A 20,688-nucleotide genomic window follows, 5' to 3' on the forward strand; every position below is an offset into this window, starting at 1 on the left:
GAAGCGATTGAGTAGAAAGCTAAGTGGAGAGGCCAGTCAGGAATCAGGCTCCTGGCTTCATCCATTAATTGCCCACCTCCAAGAGCCACACGGACAACAGCAACCCAGGATGGTCAAGCAGAAGGCTAGACTCTGACCTCATCCACAGAGAGGTCCCTGATGACTGGACCTGGGGCTCTGTAAAGCAGGACTTGTCTCTTGAGCTCCCAAGTAAGAGCTGAGTGGACTCATTTGAGAGGTGTGGAGGGCAGGAGGAGGGCCATGGTACCAGAAGCCAGATAGGACATCACGTTCCAAGCCATACCCCCCCCCCCCCCAAGAGCCACAGTCTGGAAACCAGCAGCTTTCTTTAGTCTGGGCTGCCTCTGCCAGGGCTGTGTGTCACAAGAACCCGAAGGCATCTGTCATGGAAATTATTTAATCCCACACAGGGTTTCTACACGGCCTTAGATCATTTAGTTCCTGGATAAAAAAACCACATACAACCTTTATATTTACAGTAAGCCTTAAACAGCACAATAGCTGGGCAGCTGCCTACCCTCTATGCTGTTAGAATCTACTTTCCCATAGATAATCCAAGTTATTACTTACTATGTTTCATCTGGGCTGCTCTTAACTCCAATTGGCAAGCCTTCAGGGGTCATGTTCTCTTGACTCCTAACCTATGGAGGCTTCTCAACTTCCTCTTCCTCCTCTTCCTTTTCTTCCTCCTCCTCCTTTTCTTTCTCCTCCTCCTCTTCCTTTTCCTCCTCTTCCTCCTCCTCCTCTTCCTTTTCCTCCTCTTCCTATTCCCCTTCTTCCTCTTCCTCCTCCTCTTCCTCCTCCTCCTCTTCCTTTTCCTCCTCTTCCTATTCCCCTTTTTCCTCTTCCTCCTCCTCTTCCTCCTCCTCCTCTTCCTCCTCCTCCTCTTCCTTTTCCTCCTCTTCCTAATCCCCTTTTTCCTCTTCCTCCTCCTCTTCCTCCTCCTCTTCCTCCTCCTCTTCCTCCTCCTCTTCCTCCTCTTCCTCTTTACCTTCTTCTCATAGCCCATCTCTGACCCCAAGTCCAGGAAACCTAAACCCCACCTATGTTTCTCTGCCCAGCTATTGGCTGTTGGCATCTTTATTTACCAATCAGATCTAACTCTGGAGCAGGGTCACAGGTCTACATGCAGACTCCAGGTCTTGGGTGCCCGCACTTAGCATTAGACTATAAGCAGCATCAGGCCAACCACTATAAGCATCAATAGTCACTGGCATTTCCAGATGTCTTAACCCCACCTTCCACTTCTCCCACCCACCCCTTGTTAGAACCCCGGCAGCTCTGTAGAGAAGCATGCAGACCTGGTGTCTCTGGTTTAGGAGAACTTGGCCAGGAGTTGAGGGTCAGTGCACAGGGCTCAGGTGTTGATGACAGCCAAGGGCTCAGGTGTTGATGACATGTGGGCTCAACCTAAGACCAAGGGTGGGTGAAGTAAAACCTCACACATATGAGAGCTGCCATATCCCTTTGTGTCTTACTTCCTCCAGATATGGGGTATGTTCTCCTCAGTTCCGTGTTCCACTGTTCTAGTGTGTGCACAGTGGTATGTCATGGTGCCTTGAGAGATGTCATGGAGTGAGGCCAGTATGGGAAGATGTTCCTGGCCAAAGGAGGGAAGATACAGCCTTTCCCTAACACGGTGTTTGCACAGTCACTGGATGGATGGAATGAGGGGTGTGGCATGGGAAATGTGTTAAAACAGAGGCAGCTTGTCAGGTTACAGTCCACTGGGGGTGCTCATGGCTCTGCCCCTGCTGCCACCTCCCTTTGTTACAGGAGGGTGAAGTAAGATAAGGCGTGAGGGACCAAGGCAGACACAGCACCAGAGAGTCTGCTGTTCCCTTGGGATTGGCTTTTCTGTGGTCTCCACACACAACCCAGCATCCACTGGGTACCTGGATTCTAATGCATTGAGCTCCCTGGGGAACCTGTTATAAAATGCATATCCCAGACTTCTCCAGAGATTCTGATTTGGTGGTCTGGGGTGGGGCCTGGGCATCGGTGTTTAATGCTTGATGTTGAATGTTAATGCATGGTGTTAATCATGCTTTCCAGACGCTTCTGATGGATGTGGCTCATGGACCACACTTGAGGACCACTTCTCTGAAGGTTAGGTGGCCCTGCCTTCGGAGAGGTGTAACATAATCAGGCTAAACAGAGGTTGCTTTCTGAACGGCAGCGTCCTTCTTGGTCCCAGGTCCAATAGTGCCCTCTTTGTCTCTGTTGCAGACATAGTTTCTGCCAGTCCCTGTGAGAAGGAGCAGTTTGTATTTTCTCAGTGTTCAGTTTGGGATGCCAAACTGATCATAGGTGACCTGGAGTCATAATGTTCCGTGTCTCTAGCAGTCAGTCCTTCAAACCGTTTTCCCCAAACTGAACGGTGACGAGGCTTCAGTGATTTTTAGGTTTGCTTTGTGTAAAAACTAGGCTCCTACCATGATTTGAATGTGCTTGGCCCAGGGAGTGGCTCTATTTGGAGGTGTGGCTGTATTGGAGAAGGTGTGCCACTGTGGGTGTGGGCTATAAGACCCTCATCGGAGCTGCCTGGAAGCCAGTATTCCTCTAGCAGCCTTCAGATGAAGAAGTAGAACTCTCAGCTCTGCCTGCACCATGCCTGCCTAGATGCTGCCATGTTTCTGCCTTGTTGATAATGGACTGAACCTCTGAACCTGTATGCTAGCCCCAATTAAATGTTGTCCTTATAAGACTTGCCTTGGTCATGGTGTCTGTTCACAGCAGTAAAACCCTAACTAAGACAGCCCTCATGACAGTGGCACTGGCTGTGTTCATTGCAGGGAATGCTTGTTGAGTACTCACTGTGTGTTAGACCAGGCTAGCTCAAAATCTGTATGTCATACCATTGGTTCACTAGTGTGTAGGCAAACATGTTACTAACTAGTGTGCTCAAGCAGGCTGTGCTGTTCGTGACATTGTTCCACAAAGATAACGACATAATGACATTTAAAAAAAAATGCTTGAAATCCTAGTCTAGATATTTGTATATAGCCCCCAAAGGACTGTTAATAAATAAAAAATGTTTTACCCTACTTCTCCCTCCTTGGCTGGAAATGATAGTGGGTGTTCTCCCTGGACCGTCTGTCTTCCAAACGTGTTTCGGAAACGTGATTGTCATTCAGTTCAGGGCCACAGGGGAAGGGCCTGCTTCTAGGAGAAAGTGAGAACTTTATAGGACTGTTCCACCCTGTGTTCACTTCTCCTGCAGGGTGGCCAGGCCGTTGCTCACTGAGCTGGACTGGAGGGAGGAAAGCTTGGCCTGGCACAGGCGAGTACAGTACCGGATGCAGAACGTCTGTCGTTGATGAGTGCTCGGGCAATAAACACACCCAAGAACAGCTCCGGAGAACTGGTTCAGTTTATTGGGGGTGGGAGGGAGATATTTACGCCCCTGCGGAGGTGGCCAGGGTCTCCGGGCCAGGTTTGTGTGGCTGTGCACCATTGGCCAGGACAGGTATTGGAAGATGCTTTATCTGCATACTCAGGAGCTGTAGGGGTGGGGATGGGGGACCTTATAGGATCAAACAAGGAGTGAAGCCTGAACTGTCAGGGTAATAATTCTTACTAGGGTTGATGGTAGGGGAGCCAGCTTTATGGTGCCAGGTTGGGAAGGGGGAGGTAGCCAACTCCTGCTGTCCTTACGTTTGAAGTATCGGTGGCTGGAGTTCCCTCTACCCTTCCTCCATAACCCTGGGACATTATGGTCCCTAGGACTGTATCCAGGCAGGGATATGGTCACTAGGTTTGGTTCTCTGTCTACCTGTCCCTCTCACTGGTTTATGGTCAGGCTATGTGTAACTTCTGGGATTTCTAATCACACCTGATGTGCGGGGGGAACTTAAGTGGCTACATTGAAGGTTTCGCACATTAGCAGAGCACACTCGCCCTGCATGAGGCCCAGTGATGGATGCAAACCTTGTGCTGGCTGTGCTAGCCAGCTGAAAACCCATTAGAACGTAATCACGCTCATTCTTTACTTACTGGCAGCAATGCAGACTCCTGGTGTCAGGCAGAGGCATCCTTTTGGGTCTGTGGTTGCACTTCGGATTAATCTTTACCCTTTCTCCAGGAGGTCTCAGCATCATCTCTTCCTCCAAAGAACCCCTGTGATGTGATGTGTACCAGAGCCATTCCCGGGAGGTCTTCCTTCATTGAGCTGGGTCAAGCGTGTTCTCTCTTGTAATCTTCTGCAGCTGACTCTTGCTCTGGAGAACTACTGACCTACATAGGCTAGTCGTTCTCTCATATCAAGGCCTTCATTCCAGGTCTCCCGAGCTTCAGACAGGTCCAGTGGGAGCATCTAGCAGGCACACTGAGTTCTTAGCAGAACTCAGGCTCTGGCCTGTTGTTACTGGATGGAGAAGGCGTTTCTCTGGTTCACAAGGTTTCTCTTGAGAATGTGTAGCCATGGCTCCCGTCCCATAGCAACCTGCTGAGAGCTTTTGCTTTCCTTGCATAAACACACACTGCTTCCTGATCCTTCCTAAGGCAGAGCTGGACAGGCTCACACCTCGTGCAATGAGACTCACTGATGGCAGAAGGGAATGGACATGGCGTAATGTAACATGCGTGTATTCACAGGGGAATGGTTCACAGCTGAAACCTGCACATCCTACCGTATCCCAGCTCCCTTCGGCCTCCTTGTAGTGAGTGCCCACTTAGACCTTGAGTCCTGAAGTCTCCACCTGGAAAAACTGGAGCAGGATCCTCCTCCGTTTCCCCACTCTGTCCTGCTGTTTGTCAGAGCATCCGTCTCTCCCTCCATAGCGGGTGGTAGCGCTGACATCTCCCGGAAGTTCTCTAGGGCAATGGTTTTACCCGGCTACAACACTGCAACCAAACCTAACTAGAACACAACGCTCCTAATTTTCATTTGTGTTTAGATATTTCGCCCAACTTGAGACATTCCTTGCAGAATGTAAGAAGACTCATACAAATCTCAGGGGCTAATGACACTTGGAAGACTTGGAAAGTTCTAGATTGACAAGGCCTCTTCCCAAGCTTATATATGCAGCAAGCAATTCCCAGGAAGGGGAAGTTCTTGGGTCTGCAGATTTGTCGGCAATGTCTACGGATGCAGTTTTCACAGGCTGTGGTGGGCTTTTCAGTGGTGCAGCTTTTAAAGCCCCCTTTGTTCTTGTCTGTTTTCTATTGCTGTGATGAACAACTGAGGCCAGAAGGAACTTAGGGGAGCCAACAGTTTATCTCAGCTTCTACTTCTGGGTCACAATCCATCACTTAGGGAGATTAAGCAGAAGCTGTGGGGGAGTGCTGCTTACTGGCTTGCTTCTCCCAGTTGCTCTCTGCTGGCTTTTTTATACAACCTGGGCCCACTGTCGTAGGGACAGTGCTGCTGCCCTCAGAGGGCCAGGTCCTCCGGCACTAATCAGATCAAAAGAACTTCTCACAGACATAGCCACAGGCCAATCCGATTGAAGTAATTCTTCAATTGAGGTAATTCTTCAATGGACACAAGGTGGCTCTCGGTTGTGTCAAGTTAATGATTAAAACTAACCAGGCTACCTGTGCTCATGCAAGAAAACCCAATAAACTCATTGCTTCATCAAACTGTTCTTGAATAGAATTATTTCTTTGATCTGTGGTCGGTGCCGAGGATAGGTAGATCTGTTTGCTCATGTTTCTCTGGGAATAGTTGTCTAACACAATAATGAAGTCACCCCACGTGCACCCTGCCTATGTCACTGCCACTGCCTTGGTTTCTTCTCTAATCATCTCTTGCCAGTCTGTAGCACAAGGCTCCTCTCCTGACTTCAGCAACTGCCCGTCTCCCTCACGTTGCTGCGTCAGCTCCTCATACCCTAGAGTCTCAACTGCTTCACAGTTTCCAAACCATCCGCTCTGAGCATTTGCTTACTCTTTCAAAATCTCTCAAGAATGAACCTCGAAGATATTTTATGTGTTAATTATCTGTTGATATTTGCTGTCAGCATTAAAACAGAGAAATTCAATAAAAGTACCTTCTACTCTTGTGTGACTGACTGAAAGATATTGGTTTGCTGGGCTGCATGCATTTTTTTTCCTACATGTTGACGCATCTCTCTATCAAATATTCAAAAGCACACTCACTAACATGCCCACTGGAATGCCACTGGGAAGGTCTGTCAGTATCTGGAAGCTGTCAAACTCACAGTGGCAAACTCAGTTTTCCAACATCCCAGTGCTCATTTGAAAGCTCCAAGTTCTTTATTGGCAGCAAATCCTGTCAGCTGTTTTCCTTGAATTGACACTCGTGAGATTCATTTCTAGGAAAATGTCTGCCTAGACCCAGGTCTGAATAACCAGAGTTTGTCTAGCCATTGTGTCTTTCAAATAGAAATGTATTTCCTGAAGAAAACAGTGAATAGTACAGCTCACCACTCCTCCGAGACACGTATAGGCAAGTTTCCTTGAGACTATCGTGACACTTCAGAAGCAGTGTCAGCGATCAGACAACACTAGATATGGAAAGAATACGATATTCAAGAGCTGAGAGATAACCCTTGCTCTCTCACCAAGCAGGAATGTGTTAAAAAGTTTATTGCATTTTATTTATTTATTATGCATGTGTGTGCATGCATATAGCACGGCTCATATGTGAAGATCAGAGGACAATTTGCAGGAGTCAGTTTTCTCCTCTCATGTGGGTCCAAGGTCTTGAACTCAGATCATCAGGCTCTGTGGCAAGTACCTTTATTCTGTGAGCCATCTGATTGGCCCTGGACTTACTTTTAAGTTTTTATTTTCACTATAACAGTGCTAGTGAAGGAAGCAATGCAGACTCACCCAGCGAGGTATGGTTGTCTTGATCCATGCTGAGGGGACCAGATGGCAATCTTTTGTTTGTTTTTGTTTTGGTGTTGTTGTTGTTGTTGTTGTTTTTTTCAAGGCAGGGTTTCTCTGTAACCCTGACTATCCTGGAACTCACCCTGTAGACCAGGGCTGTCTTCAAACTCAGAGATCTGCCTGCCTCTGCCTCCAGGGTGCTGGGATTAGAGGTGTGTGCCTGGCACAGAGGATGGCAATCTTAATCACCATGGCTTCTGCAGCATTGTTGTAAATAGCGACACAGAGAGCAAAGGCAGGCAACATCTTTGTTCCATTATGAAAGCTGTCTTAACTCCATGGACTCTCTGACTCCATTATCCTCCTCAGGACCCTGGAGATCCCCAGTACTTTTTTTGATAATTGGTGAGCTAACCCAGACACTTCCAAAGGCTCCTCCTTTCCCTTCTGCAAGGACAGACTACACCAGAAAGTATTTTAGAAACTGGGGTCAGTTCCCCATCTTTAGCAGGAACCTCCATGGACACTGAGTTCCAAAGTGAAGTAGCGCAGAGTCAAATGCAAGCCATGGGGTAAACTTTTAGCATTATCACGTCAGCCTGGTTGACTGAAGCATCATGGGAAGCTCCTGGTGGGAGTTGTTCAACAGTCACTCCGGGGTGCCTGAGGATCTAGTAGCTTTTGTGCAAAGTGTGCTTTGCTTGTGAGCTGCCAATTCCAGCACTAAGTTCGTTTCCACAGAGTGACTAAGACAAGCGTCCTCTAAGGAGACCATTGGCTGAGAGCAATGCCCACAATTGCCTAGTGTTGTGCAGCACCCTGCAGCTAGCTGGTGGGGGAAGTGTGATCGATCTGGTTTTGCAGATGGGGATCGGTATGGTGAGGGGAGGATGAGCTGGTGAGTTAGAGTGAATCAGACTTGCAGTTCCGTGGGTTCAGAGACTTTTGGGACTTCCTATGACAGGAAGAAGTCAGCAGAAAGTCGAGCTGCAGGGTTGGAGTGACTGCCCAGGGGCTCCGACACAGCAATAGGGCGCATGCGCACCAACCAGGCAGCTCGTGTTTATCCCACCTCACACGGTGGCACTGCGTGTCTTACATCTCTTAGTGGAAAAGTCTCCTAAAAAGGAGGTCTGCTATTGTTCTGGTGATAAAGATTCCGCGGGGAGTGTGTGGGAATATTTGTAGACGAGTCGGTATTAGGTGGAACATAGCTTACCGCATTTTGTAGGTAAGGAAGGTGACTCCCAGAAAGGATACTTGACTTGCCATAAACTCAGTAAGTGGTAGAGTGGAGACCTGGGCTACGTCCTCCAGGCTCAGCTCTTCCTATTTCGTGCATGTGCAAATGCTGGCTGTTGTGGCACTCTTACAGAGACTCATTATACCTGGGATCCATGCTTTTCTTAGCTCTTTGGCCAATCTGGCATGGCTTCCCCATAAACACAAACAAAGCACGCCAACGCTGGGAGTGGTTCCAGGATCCGAATCCCACGACCGTCACCGAGCTTTCTCGTCTGTGACTTCTTCGTCGCATGCCATTAAAAACCACAAATCCACAGGGTGCTGGGACGAACACCTGTGATCCCAGCACTAGAAAGGCTAAAGCAGGAGGCTCTGGAGTTTGAGGGCAGCCTGGGCTCCATAGTGAAACTCTGTGTTAGAACAACAAACCAGAAATCAATCAATCAATCAATCAATCAATCAAACAAACAAACAAACAGAAGGCAGAGATGCTATTCACTTTTACTTCCCTGGGGCTGTCATGAGCTAGAAGGGCAAGTACTGAACTGGAAGACAGTCAAGCAGGGCTTTCAGTTCCTTGCTGTTTCGTATCTGGTTCGGTTGCTACTTTGTCATTCATTATCTCTGTGATCCTTGGTTTCCTTATGTAACACAAACATATTATACACCACTTATCACAACCTGGCTTCACATAGCATCACAGGACATAATCGTTATAAATACACCTTTGCACTGTGAATGACTTTGAGGAAATTGGGGGTGGGGCAGCCACATGCCTAGATTATTAGCCATGCTTCGAGTGTTAAATGGGACCATACTTTCATCTGTAAAGTAGGGCAAGCCTTTCAGGTAAGCATTATCCTTCTTAACTGAGCCCTAGAAATCTCAGTGTTGGGCAAATTGGGATCCACTGGTTGAAGGCGGGCCTGGTGACACCAGCCAGGGGATACTAAAAGCTATACTGGATTTGTTTGTTTTCCAGGAGTTTGGGTGGGATGCATGTTGGGGGTGTGGGTGATGTCTGTGTGTCCTGGTGCAAGATTTCACAATTTCTTAGCTCAGGACTCTGGTACCATTCTAGACTGGGGTCCTCTGAGCACACTTCAGACAGTAGCAGGGTGCATGGTCCTGTCCAGTACAGAGGTCAGAGGCACATATTAAAGACCTGTAAGGAAGGATGCGGATGTACGGACATTTGAGCATCGCCCCCAGAACTTGCAAAGAGCTTCTTAGCAGCATCTTAGTGTTGCTTTTCCAGTCACCTGGGAGTGGGGTGGTTGTGGCTGTGTTTGTAATGATGAGAAACAAAGAGTCCAAAGCCAGAAAGTGTGAACTGGGAGGCTTCTGCCCTCTCTGACTCTTTTATCTGCTTGTTGTTTTGCTGGGGTTTTGTTTGTTTGTTTGTTCTTCGAGACAGGGTTTCTCTGTGTAGCCCTGGCTGTCCTGGAACTCACTCTGTAGACCAGGCTGGCCTCGAACTCAGAAATCCACCTGCCTCTGCCTCCCAAGTACTGGGATTAAAGTGCACCACCACTGCCCGGCTGTTTGTTTGTTTGTTTGTTTGTTTTTAAAAGATAGGGTTTTACACTCTAGCTCAGCCTAGCCAGGAACTCACTGTGTAGCCCAGGCTTACCTCAAACTTCCTGTGATTTCAACCCTTTCAAATGCTAGGATTATGGACATAAGCCACCACACCTGGCTCTTTAATTATCTTTAACTTAAAGATACCTGCCTCTTTCACATGTTATGAAAGATTTCAGTGTTAAAATATGTAGAAAGGCAGCTAGTCCAGGGCTGGACTCACCCCCCCCCCCAGGGCCCCTCTCCCTGCCCCCCATCAGCTTTAGCTACTGTATCAATATTGGCTACTATAGATTTCTGAGTTCCTAGAGCCTAGGGCAGGGGCTGGTCCAGAAATGCACATAACTGAGCTGAGGGATGGCTCATCAATCGTGGGGCTTTTGAAAGACAACCTCCTAAGTTGGCTTTTCTGGGGTGGAGGCACCAAGGCTGCAGAGGCTGCGGCTTCATGGTGTCTTACAGTATGATTCATGGCAGACCTTTTCATGGGGCTCAGCAAAGAGGGGTACTGTAAAGTGTCCTGCACCTGCTACTTCTGTACTGGACAGGGCCACGGCTGCTGTCTCACCCACAGGATGGCCTGCCTTTAAGCCCCACTTGAAAGGAAGCCAGGCTTTTCCAGGCTGGGGCCCGGGGAGATTGGGGTCAGGCCAGAACTCCCTGCCTCCCTCAGAGAGAACTTGGGAGGAGAATACTAGCTTATGTTACTCTGTTGTCTCTGGAGTCCTCCTTTCTCCATTTCTCATCCTTCCCTCAGACTCTTAGACATGTTTAAATTTTTAATTGACACATAATAATTATATAGATTTGTGAGGTACAGTGTGACATTTCAACAAGTACTTGGTATACAATGAGCAGACCAAGTAGCCTGCCTAGCACCTGAAACTGTTACCCTGACGTATGTATTAAGACTTGTGAGTGAATCACCCTTCATTCAGGCTCAAGTGGGAAGCAAATTGGCTTCCTCCTTCAGATGACATCAGAGTGTAGGATGGGGCTGCGGAGGGCGCTGGTGTTGGGGTGTTTGGAGGAAGAAAGCAGGAAATCTTCCAGGTGGCTCATTGGGATCTGTGCTCTGTGCTCATTTCCTGATGTCCCCAGGCTGAGGAGCAAATGGAAGGAAGACTTTTTTTTTTTTATTCGTGCTTTTCAGTGATGCTGCAGACTGGATTTAGCTGGTCTTGTGATGACTCTTAGCCCTCAAAGTGTTTTTTGTTTAGTCATGTCATTAAAGAGGCTGGTTAAGGAAATATCCCTCTACACAATAAGCGTGTATAAAACTTACATTTGAGAAGCATTTTGTACCAGGTTTAAAGATTAGTAAGCCCCAGTGGGGTGGATGTGTCAGTTGAGGTTGATCTAACTTTATTAAGAGTTTAGATCACCCCGGTGAGGATCGGCTGCAGCCTAAAGTCTACCATAAAACAATTCTAGAATCCATTCACTGGCTTACTCATGTGAGGCAAGGTGTGACTTAATGGTGTTAATGCACAGGGTCATCGGACACTGAAGCATGTGTCACATCAAATGCATTTTAGTGAAGGAAAAAGGAAGGAAGGGAGGGAGGGAGGAAGGAAGGAAACAGGGAGAGAGGGAGGAAACAGGGAGGGAGGAAAAGAAGAGGAGGGAGAGAGAGAGGGGAACAGAGATTCTAGTGACGATGAATTTCTTTAGAATTCATTTTTAAGGTAGACACTATCTACCTTACAATCTATCTACAATGGTTCTCAAACTGTGGGTCTCTGCTCCTCTAGTGGGGGTCAAGCAGCCCTTTCACAGGGGTCTTCTAGACTATTGGAAATATCTGATATTTACATTACAATTCAGTTATGAAGTAGCAACAAGAATATGTTATGGTTGGGGTCACTATAGCATGAGTTGCAGCATTAGGAAGGTTGAGAACCTGTGGTCTAGTATTTTCTGGAGGTAAGATTCTGAAAAATAAGAGTTAAACAGACTCTCTTTCCAAATGCCTCAGAAACTCTCTTAGCTTCCAGGTCCCCTTCCAGCAGTCTGATGGCCTGCTACCTGGTTGGCTCGAATTCTGGTCTTTGAGTCCCTGCTTCTCAAGGGAGAGTTTTCACTGTGTTGTTGGTTCTCCATGCTTTTACTCTTTTCCCATCTGTGTCTAAGGGGGAAAATAAAAAATGCCTATTAACCGGAAGCTATCCTCTCTTTCCACAAAACCATAAACACCACATTCTTCAAACTCAGTAAGGGGGTGTGGCTTGAGCAAGCACCTCTGTGAATGTTACTTATTTTCACAGTACTGGAGAGATGGGAGAAATGTTCGTTTCTGATGAGATGCACCCAGGGGCAGGGGCAGAACTGACAAGACCTCTCATCTCTCTTTTACCTTTTCAAGAGCACCTACAAACAGGCTTGTTGGGACAAACGGAAAAACATGGTCAGAACTAAGGGTTTAGCCTGCAGAAAGATAAGAGAGCCTGGCACCTGAGAGCTGCCCTGGAGAAAGACTAGATTTGTTTTGGATACCCCAAGAAGTAGAAGTGGGTAAAGGGTGGGTGTGAATCTAGGGGAAAATGTTCCTCATGTACATCTATCTAGGGACAGTGATATCATCTCCCCCTTGGTGGCTTGTTTTAACTGAGACAAGAAGTCTACTTGGCATGCAGGCTGGAGGAGGGGTGCCAGCCCTGGATGACAGCCAGCTTTGGGCTCCACAATTCCAGCCTCCCCTGACTGTGTTACCAACTCTGCCTCAATAAACATAAGAACAAGCTTCCTTAAGAGCAGGGTGTTAGGCCAGGAGAATGTCTCAGAGGGCTGTGAGGGAACCAGACATTTGGGATTTTGTAGGAACCTTGTGGAGAGCCCAGGAAGAGCCATCCTTGGCCAGGTAGACCTCATTGCTCAGACTTCATTGCTCAGAGGTTGGCATCTTGGGGATGTTAACCAAAATCTTTCAGAACACATATGTTTGTGGCTGTCTTTCCTTCTGTCCTCTCTTGGTCCTGAAGATATGAGTGGGACAGAGGTGACTCAGTCCCAGCCCCTACACACTGAGGACTATAGTCTGGTTATGAGTAATGTAACCTAAGGCAGTAACGAGATGGGGGTGTACTCATTAGGGCTGTCTAGGGCTCAGGGACTCTTCAAATGGGGAGTTGGTGTGGGAGATATATGCTGAGTGATGGGACAGGTTTCTTAATGAGAGGAAGCAGGTACCTGTGAGGTTCTATCATAACACTTTCCTCTCCCTGAGTAAGTGTTGGACTCTGTAGCTTTTGTTTCTTTCTGATACCCAATAGTCACTCTTTACCCTAAAGACATATACATGTGTCTGTCACCATTCCATCTAAATGAGGACCCAAGCTCATTCATCCATAGGAGCTGGGGGTAGAGCTCCCCAGAGGACAGTTGGTGAGGACTACAGCAGGGGACAAGGGACACCCTGAAGATGACTGTGGATAGGCTTAAGGTGACTCATCACGTGAGCAGTAGTCATTGATAAGAGTGATGGTTTCAGTAGGCACTGTACTGAAGGCAACAACAGATCTCCCTGGAGGAGCTGCCCTGCAGGGTGGCTGTGCAGGTGCCATAGGGTGATCCTGACAGCCGAGTACATGCAAGAAGCACCAAAGAGCTGAGAGGTACACACTGGACTTACAGAGAATCCTCATGTGTGGTGTGCTCTACTGTGCCTCGGAGCCAAGAGATGCTGGCAGCCCCCCCTGGAAATGGCGTAATGATCTATGTGACAGTTCACAGCTAGACTCTTGTGCTTAGATCCCTAGGGTTAGATCATTCATGGCCAGGCAAAAAGGGCCCATTCTCCCCTTTTGTTTAAGAACTCTCTTCACAACTGTCTGGTCCCCAGTTCAGCCAGACATGGCTTCCTCTGTAGGTGAGGCTTCTGCTCAGCCAGACATGGCTTCCTCTGTAGGTGAGGCCTCTGCTTAGCCAGACATGGCTTCCTCTGTAGATGCCACTGGTGATTATAGGCAGTTCTTCATGTTAGAGGCTCAGTTGACCAGTCTCTGAATTTTCTGATTGTTGGTGAGAAGTGGACCTGACTTTCAGGAATCATCACTGATTGAGGCAGAGCCATCCTCCTTAGGTGACACAATCACACAGAGGATCGGTTACTAAGGAAGAAACGCATGGCAGGGCAGCCTATGGGATTTCTGTTTGCTAACATATAATCACACGCCATCTCCAACTTTCTAACCTACTAACTAGCTGCTATCCCCCCGCCCCTTTCTCAGACTGTAGGTGTGACAGCACTTTCCCAACTTCAAACAACAGTTGGTCAGGTTGTTTTTTAGAGGCAGAGAATATTGCTTTCTCGCACTGTTTCCTGTGTTCACTTTAGGCTTTATAGAAACAACTTCACAATCTTAGAGGCAGCTGTTTTAAACCCCAGCAGAACTGGGGCCTCTTCCTTATTTTAATTTATGTGTTTTTTTTTTTCCTCTGACATGTATGCATGTCAGATAATGCTCTAGATAATTTGGGGAGAACAATTCTCACTCTTACTTTTACAAGACTATACATATCTGATGCAAATGAGACTGTTGGTATGAAGTGATATCAGGGTAATCCCCATGCCCTGCTTCAAGTAGCATCTATTTAAATGTTCATGGTGGCAGCAAGAAGAGCCTCAATGTGCAGTGCAATGACACTTTTAAAGAGGCCTTTCTAACTTTTTATGTCAATGGGATTGAAAACCTGCGATGAGAGTCGCACTTACAATCATGCAACTTACATGTGGTGAAGCCAGGCAGGGAGCAAAGAGGACAGGAGTCAGCGTCGCACTGCTGAGCTCCGTCTGGTCTCTCAGTCTGAACAAATGACAAAACTAAAAGGGTCTTTGTAACAGTTGGTGACCATCATTGGTTCTGACTGAAGACTTAGGAAGCTTTTCAGAGGAGATGACATGGAAGAGTGCAGGAGAAGAATCATTTAGAAAAACCAAAAACTGGTGTTGCCAGGGAGTGGAGAAGTCAAGGAGGCAGTGGCACCTGCAGGGCACAGCCTACACCCCTTTGGCAGTTACCAAGCCAATGCTAGCTGGGCCTGTGTGGTACAGAGTCATCAGGCAGAAACCCACGCTGTGTGGCTGATGGGAGTTGGTGGGTAGGTACCTGTCTTAGTTAGGGTTTCTATTGCTGAGATAAAACACCATGACTAGAAACAACTTGGGGAGGAAAGGGTTTATTTCAGACTACAGTTCCATAGTCCAGACCATCACTTATAGATGTTCAGGGCAGGAACCCTGGAGATAGGAACCGATGCAGAGACCATGGAGAGATGCTGCTTACTGGCTTTCTCACTATGGTTTGCTTAGTCTGCTTTCTTATAGAACCCAGGGCCACCAGCCCAGGGATGGCACCACTGACAATGGGCTGGGCTCTCCTCCATTAATTGCTAATTAAGAAAATGCACCACAGGAAAATCTTACAGAGGCATCTTTTCAGTTGAGAACTTTTTACCAAGTGACCCTAGCTGTGTGACTTTGACAAGAGACTAGCCAGTACAGCACTCGGTTCCTAATTGTGAGTTCCTTTGTAGATTCAAACCACTGAGCACACCCAACCCCCTGAGCTGGGCTTTCTGAGAGCTGGTTGAAGCGTTAGGGAAATCTTTTACATTAAATAATCCTTCTGGAATTGTAAGACCCGAGATTACCAGCTCCAGTCACCCTTATGTCCTCCCGTAAAAAATGCAGTTAATACCAGAACAGCTTAGAAAACATTACCCTTGACTGACTATCTTTTATTCCCCAGCATCCTGCCACTATTTTCCTGGAACATCTCCCTGACTTATTGTTTAAACTGTACTTGCACTTGAGCCATTGTCAAAAGGCACTCTAAGATGAAAAATAGTTCAGTTGCCAAAACAAAGACCCATGGGAGGGACTAGGTGGGCATATTTGGGGAGTGTGAGTGCCCCACAATGGTCAGTAAGACTAGGGAGTCAGGAGATGGCATACCAGAAAGTTGGGTAATATAATACAACCAATCTGGACAACAGGGCTGTATGGTTAGTATTCTTTCCTAAGTCTTCAAGTGTGTGTGCATGTGCACAGAAAAAGAGAATGCCTATTCTCCTTAACACGTTAGAATTCTTTCAGACTGATATTTCCCAGTCATCTATATCTTCCTATGTTCCTATGCCTTCCATCCTCAACCTAAACACAGCTACATTGGCTTACCATCTAAAAATGATGACATTGCCTAGAAGTATTATACTAAGCCTGGAGCTGCTAGGCCAACATTTGGTCTTGTCCAGTTTGTCCCTTTAGGTGATGTATCGATGCCCAGATGACTTTCAAGGAGTTCATCTACTTCTGGATTGAGAGAGAGAGAGAGAGAGAGAGAGAGAGAGAGAGAGAGAGAGAGAGAGAGAGAGAGAGATATTGAGAGGAGAGACAGAAGAAAGGAGAGAGAAGAGAGGAAGGAGAAAGAGAGAGGAGAGAGAAAAGAGAGGAGGGAGGGAGGGAAGGAGAGAGAGAGAGAGAGAGAGAGAGAGAGAGAGAGAGAGAGAGAGAGAGAGAGAGAAAAATGACAGATGGGGGGGGGGACTTAGTTAGAACCTGCCAATACATTCTTGATGTGCCAAGGTTTGACACAATCTAACAAGGGACTTCCGAATGTGCAGACGCACTCTCTCAGAGTTACCTAGAAGACGGAACTAATGCCAGGTGGGCAGGCAGTGGCTCACCCTCTCTTTCTAGTCCATTTGGACTGTTCTCTTCCTGTGGCTGAAGTGAAGGACCTTGGGATTCTGACTTCTGGTCCCAGTTGTAGCAAGTCCAAAGTCTTGTCCTTGTTCCCAATCCTGCTTTGTGCTTTCTACTCATTTCTGCCCCTTTCTGCCAGCTGCTCCTGGCAGGCACAGGCATATAGACTGAACCTTCTCCCAAGGTGTCATCTTGGATCTGTTCAGTTGTCTGTTGTCAGTCTTTACCTTGCCTGCCTTGTCTCCTCAGGTTAAAAGGACATCTTGTATGTGTTGGGTACAGGCACAGAGGATGGTGGGTCATACATGAAAGAAGTCTTTGGTGGTCACTGTCAAAGAAAGAAAATGGCGCCACTCACACATAAATACACGGTATTAATAAAAGGCTTCAAAGTGGAAGGCAGGAATTCAGTGGCTTATCTATCTTGGTGTTGGTGGTGTTGGGGTGTGTGCATGCTGGGAGAGATGGTGGAATTGAGAACTGGAAGGTATGTCTGGGAGAAGGGAGTTTAGAACTGGAGTGAGAAGCACATGGAGGATTTGGTTAAAGATGGGGACTGAGCTAGAGGACATGAGCAGAAAGATCAAAGAGCCAGGCAGGTCTTCAGATCTGTGCAGAGGATCTATGCAGAGGAAGCATATCAGTGACTCCTTCCTGAATCTTTGTCTCCTCATCTGCTCTGCTCAGATTCTGAGTTCTCCCATGAGACTTTCTTCACCAAATGTCATTTGCTAGTGTGCATACAAAGAGACTTGGACTGGAGTGACTGGGCCTTCAAGTTTGTCTTCTCCCAGTGCTCTTAGTATGTTCCTATCACGTGAGTGAACACTCTGGAGAAGCATGGAGGGGCTGACTACAGACACAGGGTGTCTATGTATGCCAGGCTAGATATATGTCAACTCGACACAAAATGTAGTCATCTGAGAGGAGGGAATCTTAGTTCAGAAAATGCCTCTATAACATCAGACTGTGGGCCAGTGTTTAGAGCATTTTCATAATTAGTGATTGATGGGGAAGGGCCCAGCCCATTGTGGGTGGTGCCACCCCTGGGTTCTATAAGGAAGCAGGCTGAGCAAGCCAGGTAGAACAAGCAAGGTAGAACAAGCAACAGCTCCCCATGGCCTCTGCTTCCTGGTTCCTGCCATGTTTGAATGCTTGACCTGGCTTTCTTCAGTGATGGACTATAAATGTAGAAGTGTAAGCTCAATAAAGCTTTTTCTCCTCAACTTGTTTCTTGGTCTTGGTGTTTTATCACAGCAACAGGAAGCCCTGGCTCAGCCAGGTCTGGCCCAGATCAGCTGATCAGCCCAGCTGAGCCCAGCTCAATTCTTTGAATTGCCAGTTCAAAGAAGGGTGAGTTACAGAAATGGCTATTGAAAACATTCCAAGCACTTTAATTGCTGCAGGGATAAGTCCAGGCCTGAGGGACCCAGGGCTAGCTGTTCTGGGATGTGAGGGTTACTTGCATGTGGAAATTATTGTGAATGGAGTACAGTCTACAATAGCTTGCAAAATATAGTCACGGTTTTCACTTTCTCCCCTCAAGAGGTGGAATTTTTAAACAGCAAAGCAAAGTAAAACAAAGGAAAGCCTGGGTTTGAGGACAGCCATAGGACTTGCTTTGGCCAAATGAACAGAAGCAGATGTCATGTAAGCAGAGGTCTTAAAAAATAAATGCTTCCATTCTAGAGTATTTCCACTTGGTGCTTTCGAAAAACATGTTGCCTTATTATATAAATAAATAAATAAATAAATAAATAAATAAAATAAGCAAAAGCCTGGAAAATGAGTATGGACTCTGGATAGGCCATCCTACAGTAGCTGTCTTGGCAGCCCCGTCTTCATTGACTGGACACAGTCACTGTCCTGAGATCAGCTAAGATCACCTCAGGATAGACCTGGAGAACTTCTTCCTCATCTGAAGCCAGCCTATGTGGCTGTGATGTGGATCTCAAAATCAAGGCTGAGATACACGGCTGTCTATTTATTTATTTATTTATTTATTTATTTATTTATTTAGAGATAAAGTCTTATTTTGCATCCCTGGCTGGCCTGGGATTTGCTATATAAGCCAGGCTGTCTGGTCTCAGACTCATAGTTACCTACCTGCCTCTGTTTCCCAAGTGCTGGGATTAAAGGAGTGTACCACCACCCCAGGCTCATTTTATCAAGGTACTCAGTTTTACAAAAATGACCTGCCCCACTCCCTGCCCTTTGGCCATCAGTCCACCTGTATTGTCTCTGTGTGAATTTCCATGCTTTGTCTTCTGCCAGCAAGAGGAAGGCACTTCTCACCCTGCTGGGCTAAAGATTGGCCACAACTCAGTCTTGGAGTTCTGGCGATCCTTCCTTCCCATGATCCTTCAGGCCAGGAGGTGGCAAGTCCTTACATTTTGCCTCTACATCATTACTCCATGAGAGGCCAGCTGGGTCCTGAAAAGGTCTGCTGAGATAAATGCCATTCTGGGTACAAGCAAACGGAAGCATGCAGCTTAGGGAGAGGGCAAAGAACTCCTGAGGCAAGGAGTCCTTCCAAAAACCTTCCTCAAGCGCTGCTCTGAGTTTTGGACACTTGGGAAGTCATGCTGGTGAGCCTGCCTGCCAAAGAACTTTCTCAAGCTGGCTCTAAGGAGCCATCTGGAGCACTGCTTGCTTCAGGGAGCAGCCATTGATCCTTTTCCTGCCAACTTCTCCACATTAACAAATGAAAAACAAGTCCTTCCAGTGTCCCTCTCCCTTCTCTCCCTCTCGGGAGGGTGTTTTTCTTGAGCAATTCTAAACACACGGTGGTGGTTTTATCATCTTTTCTTGTCACCTATGTAGTCAGAACCTTCCAGTAACAGGATGTCCACCAGTGTATATCTGTGTTACCCATGGCAATGTGTGATGCTGATGACAGCGATGATAAATGAATGGCAGAGTAAACAGGGGTCCATCTTTCTCACTAACATTGCTCTGGTTAAGTTCTTGAGGAAGAAGAATTTGGACTTCTTTGCTGAGTGTGTAAGAAAGTAAGCAGTAGTGGGAGTGTGGTGGTTTGAATGTGGCTTCTTAGGCTCATGCATTTGAATGCATGGTTCCTAGATGGTGGAACTGTTTGGGAAGGATTAGAAGATGTGGCCTTGTTAGAGGAGGTGTGTCACTACCCATAGGTGTTGAGCTTTTAAAAGCCCAGTGTTATGGATTTGATCTAATGCTTGTGTATTGTGTTGATTGGGTCCCCCAAATCACTCAAGAATCTGCATGTAAGAGGCTCAGGACCCCTACCCTCAGTTGGTTGTGATTGGTAAATTCAGTTGCCTGCGGCCAATGGCAGGGCAGTGAGACAGAGGAAGGACTTTAGAATTCATGGGCAAGGGAACTATTTTAGTTAGGGTTTCACTGCTTAAAACAGACACCATGACCAAGGCAAGTCTTATAAAAGGCAACACTTAATTTGGGCTGGCTTACAGGTTCAGAGATTCAGTCCATTATCATCAAGACAGAAACACAGCAGCATCCAGACGGGCATGCTACAAGAGGAGCTGAGAGTTCTACATCATCATCTGAAGGCTGCTAGTGGAAGACTGATTTCCAGGCAGCTACGGTAAGGGTCTTAAACCCACATCCATAGCACACCTACTCCAACAAGGCCACACCCCCTAATAGTGCCAATCCCTGGGCCAAGCATATTTAAACCATGACAAGGACTGAGGGAGGAAGAGGAAGATAGAACCACCATGCTGGGAAAGGAGAAAGACAAGGCCTGAGAAGTGAAGGACAAAGAGACAGCCAATATGTAAGAGCCAGGAAAGAGTGGCTCCAAGGCCCCCTCACCCCAGACTGGGTCTAGGGCAACAAAGATGAAATATAGATTTTAGTAAGTAATAACTCAAGAATATCCAAGGGGAGATGTTAGCCATGTAGAAGCTTGGGAGTGGCTCAGCCATTGAGTTATTTAAGACATAGGTGTGTGTGTGTGTGTGTGTGTGTGTGTGTGTGTGTGTGTGTGTCTTTCATTCAGGAACCCAGAACCCAGAACACTGGGGCAGGTAGTGAGAAACACATGCTGCCTCTGCTGCTGGGTTGATTAGAGAAGAGACTAATTGGTAACTACAATAGCCCAGGCCATTCCCAGTTTGCTAGCTGCCATGCTCTTCATCGTGGTCATGGACTCTAGCCTTCTGGAACCGTGAGCCCCAAATTTAAAGTTTCTTTCATAAGACGTGCTGGTCATGGTGTTTTGTCATAGTGCCAGAAGAAAAACTAGGATGGGATACTATAAATTTCTTATCTAGAAGGCTTGTTTACCCTCACAGTGGTAGTTTTGATCGGCTTTAGGTCTTCTGAGAAGGTTT

The 20,688-nt window shown here is 47.0% G+C and overlaps 1 long non-coding RNA gene across 1 annotated transcript in view; it reads right to left on the bottom strand.

Moving 5' to 3' along the window:
- The window catches only part of LOC143444036 (uncharacterized), a 33,551-nt gene extending 29,155 nt beyond the window's left edge, over positions 1–4,396 (bottom strand). Inside the window, exon 1 of the long non-coding RNA XR_013113545.1 lies at positions 4,018–4,396. This is a non-coding gene — a long non-coding RNA (uncharacterized LOC143444036). The remainder of the gene's footprint in view (positions 1–4,017) is intronic.
- Positions 4,397–20,688: the final 16,292 nt, after the last annotated feature.

The sequence above is a fragment of the Arvicanthis niloticus genome, chromosome 12 (genome assembly GCF_011762505.2).
Source record: "Arvicanthis niloticus isolate mArvNil1 chromosome 12, mArvNil1.pat.X, whole genome shotgun sequence".
Lineage (NCBI taxonomy): Eukaryota > Metazoa > Chordata > Mammalia > Rodentia > Muridae > Arvicanthis > Arvicanthis niloticus.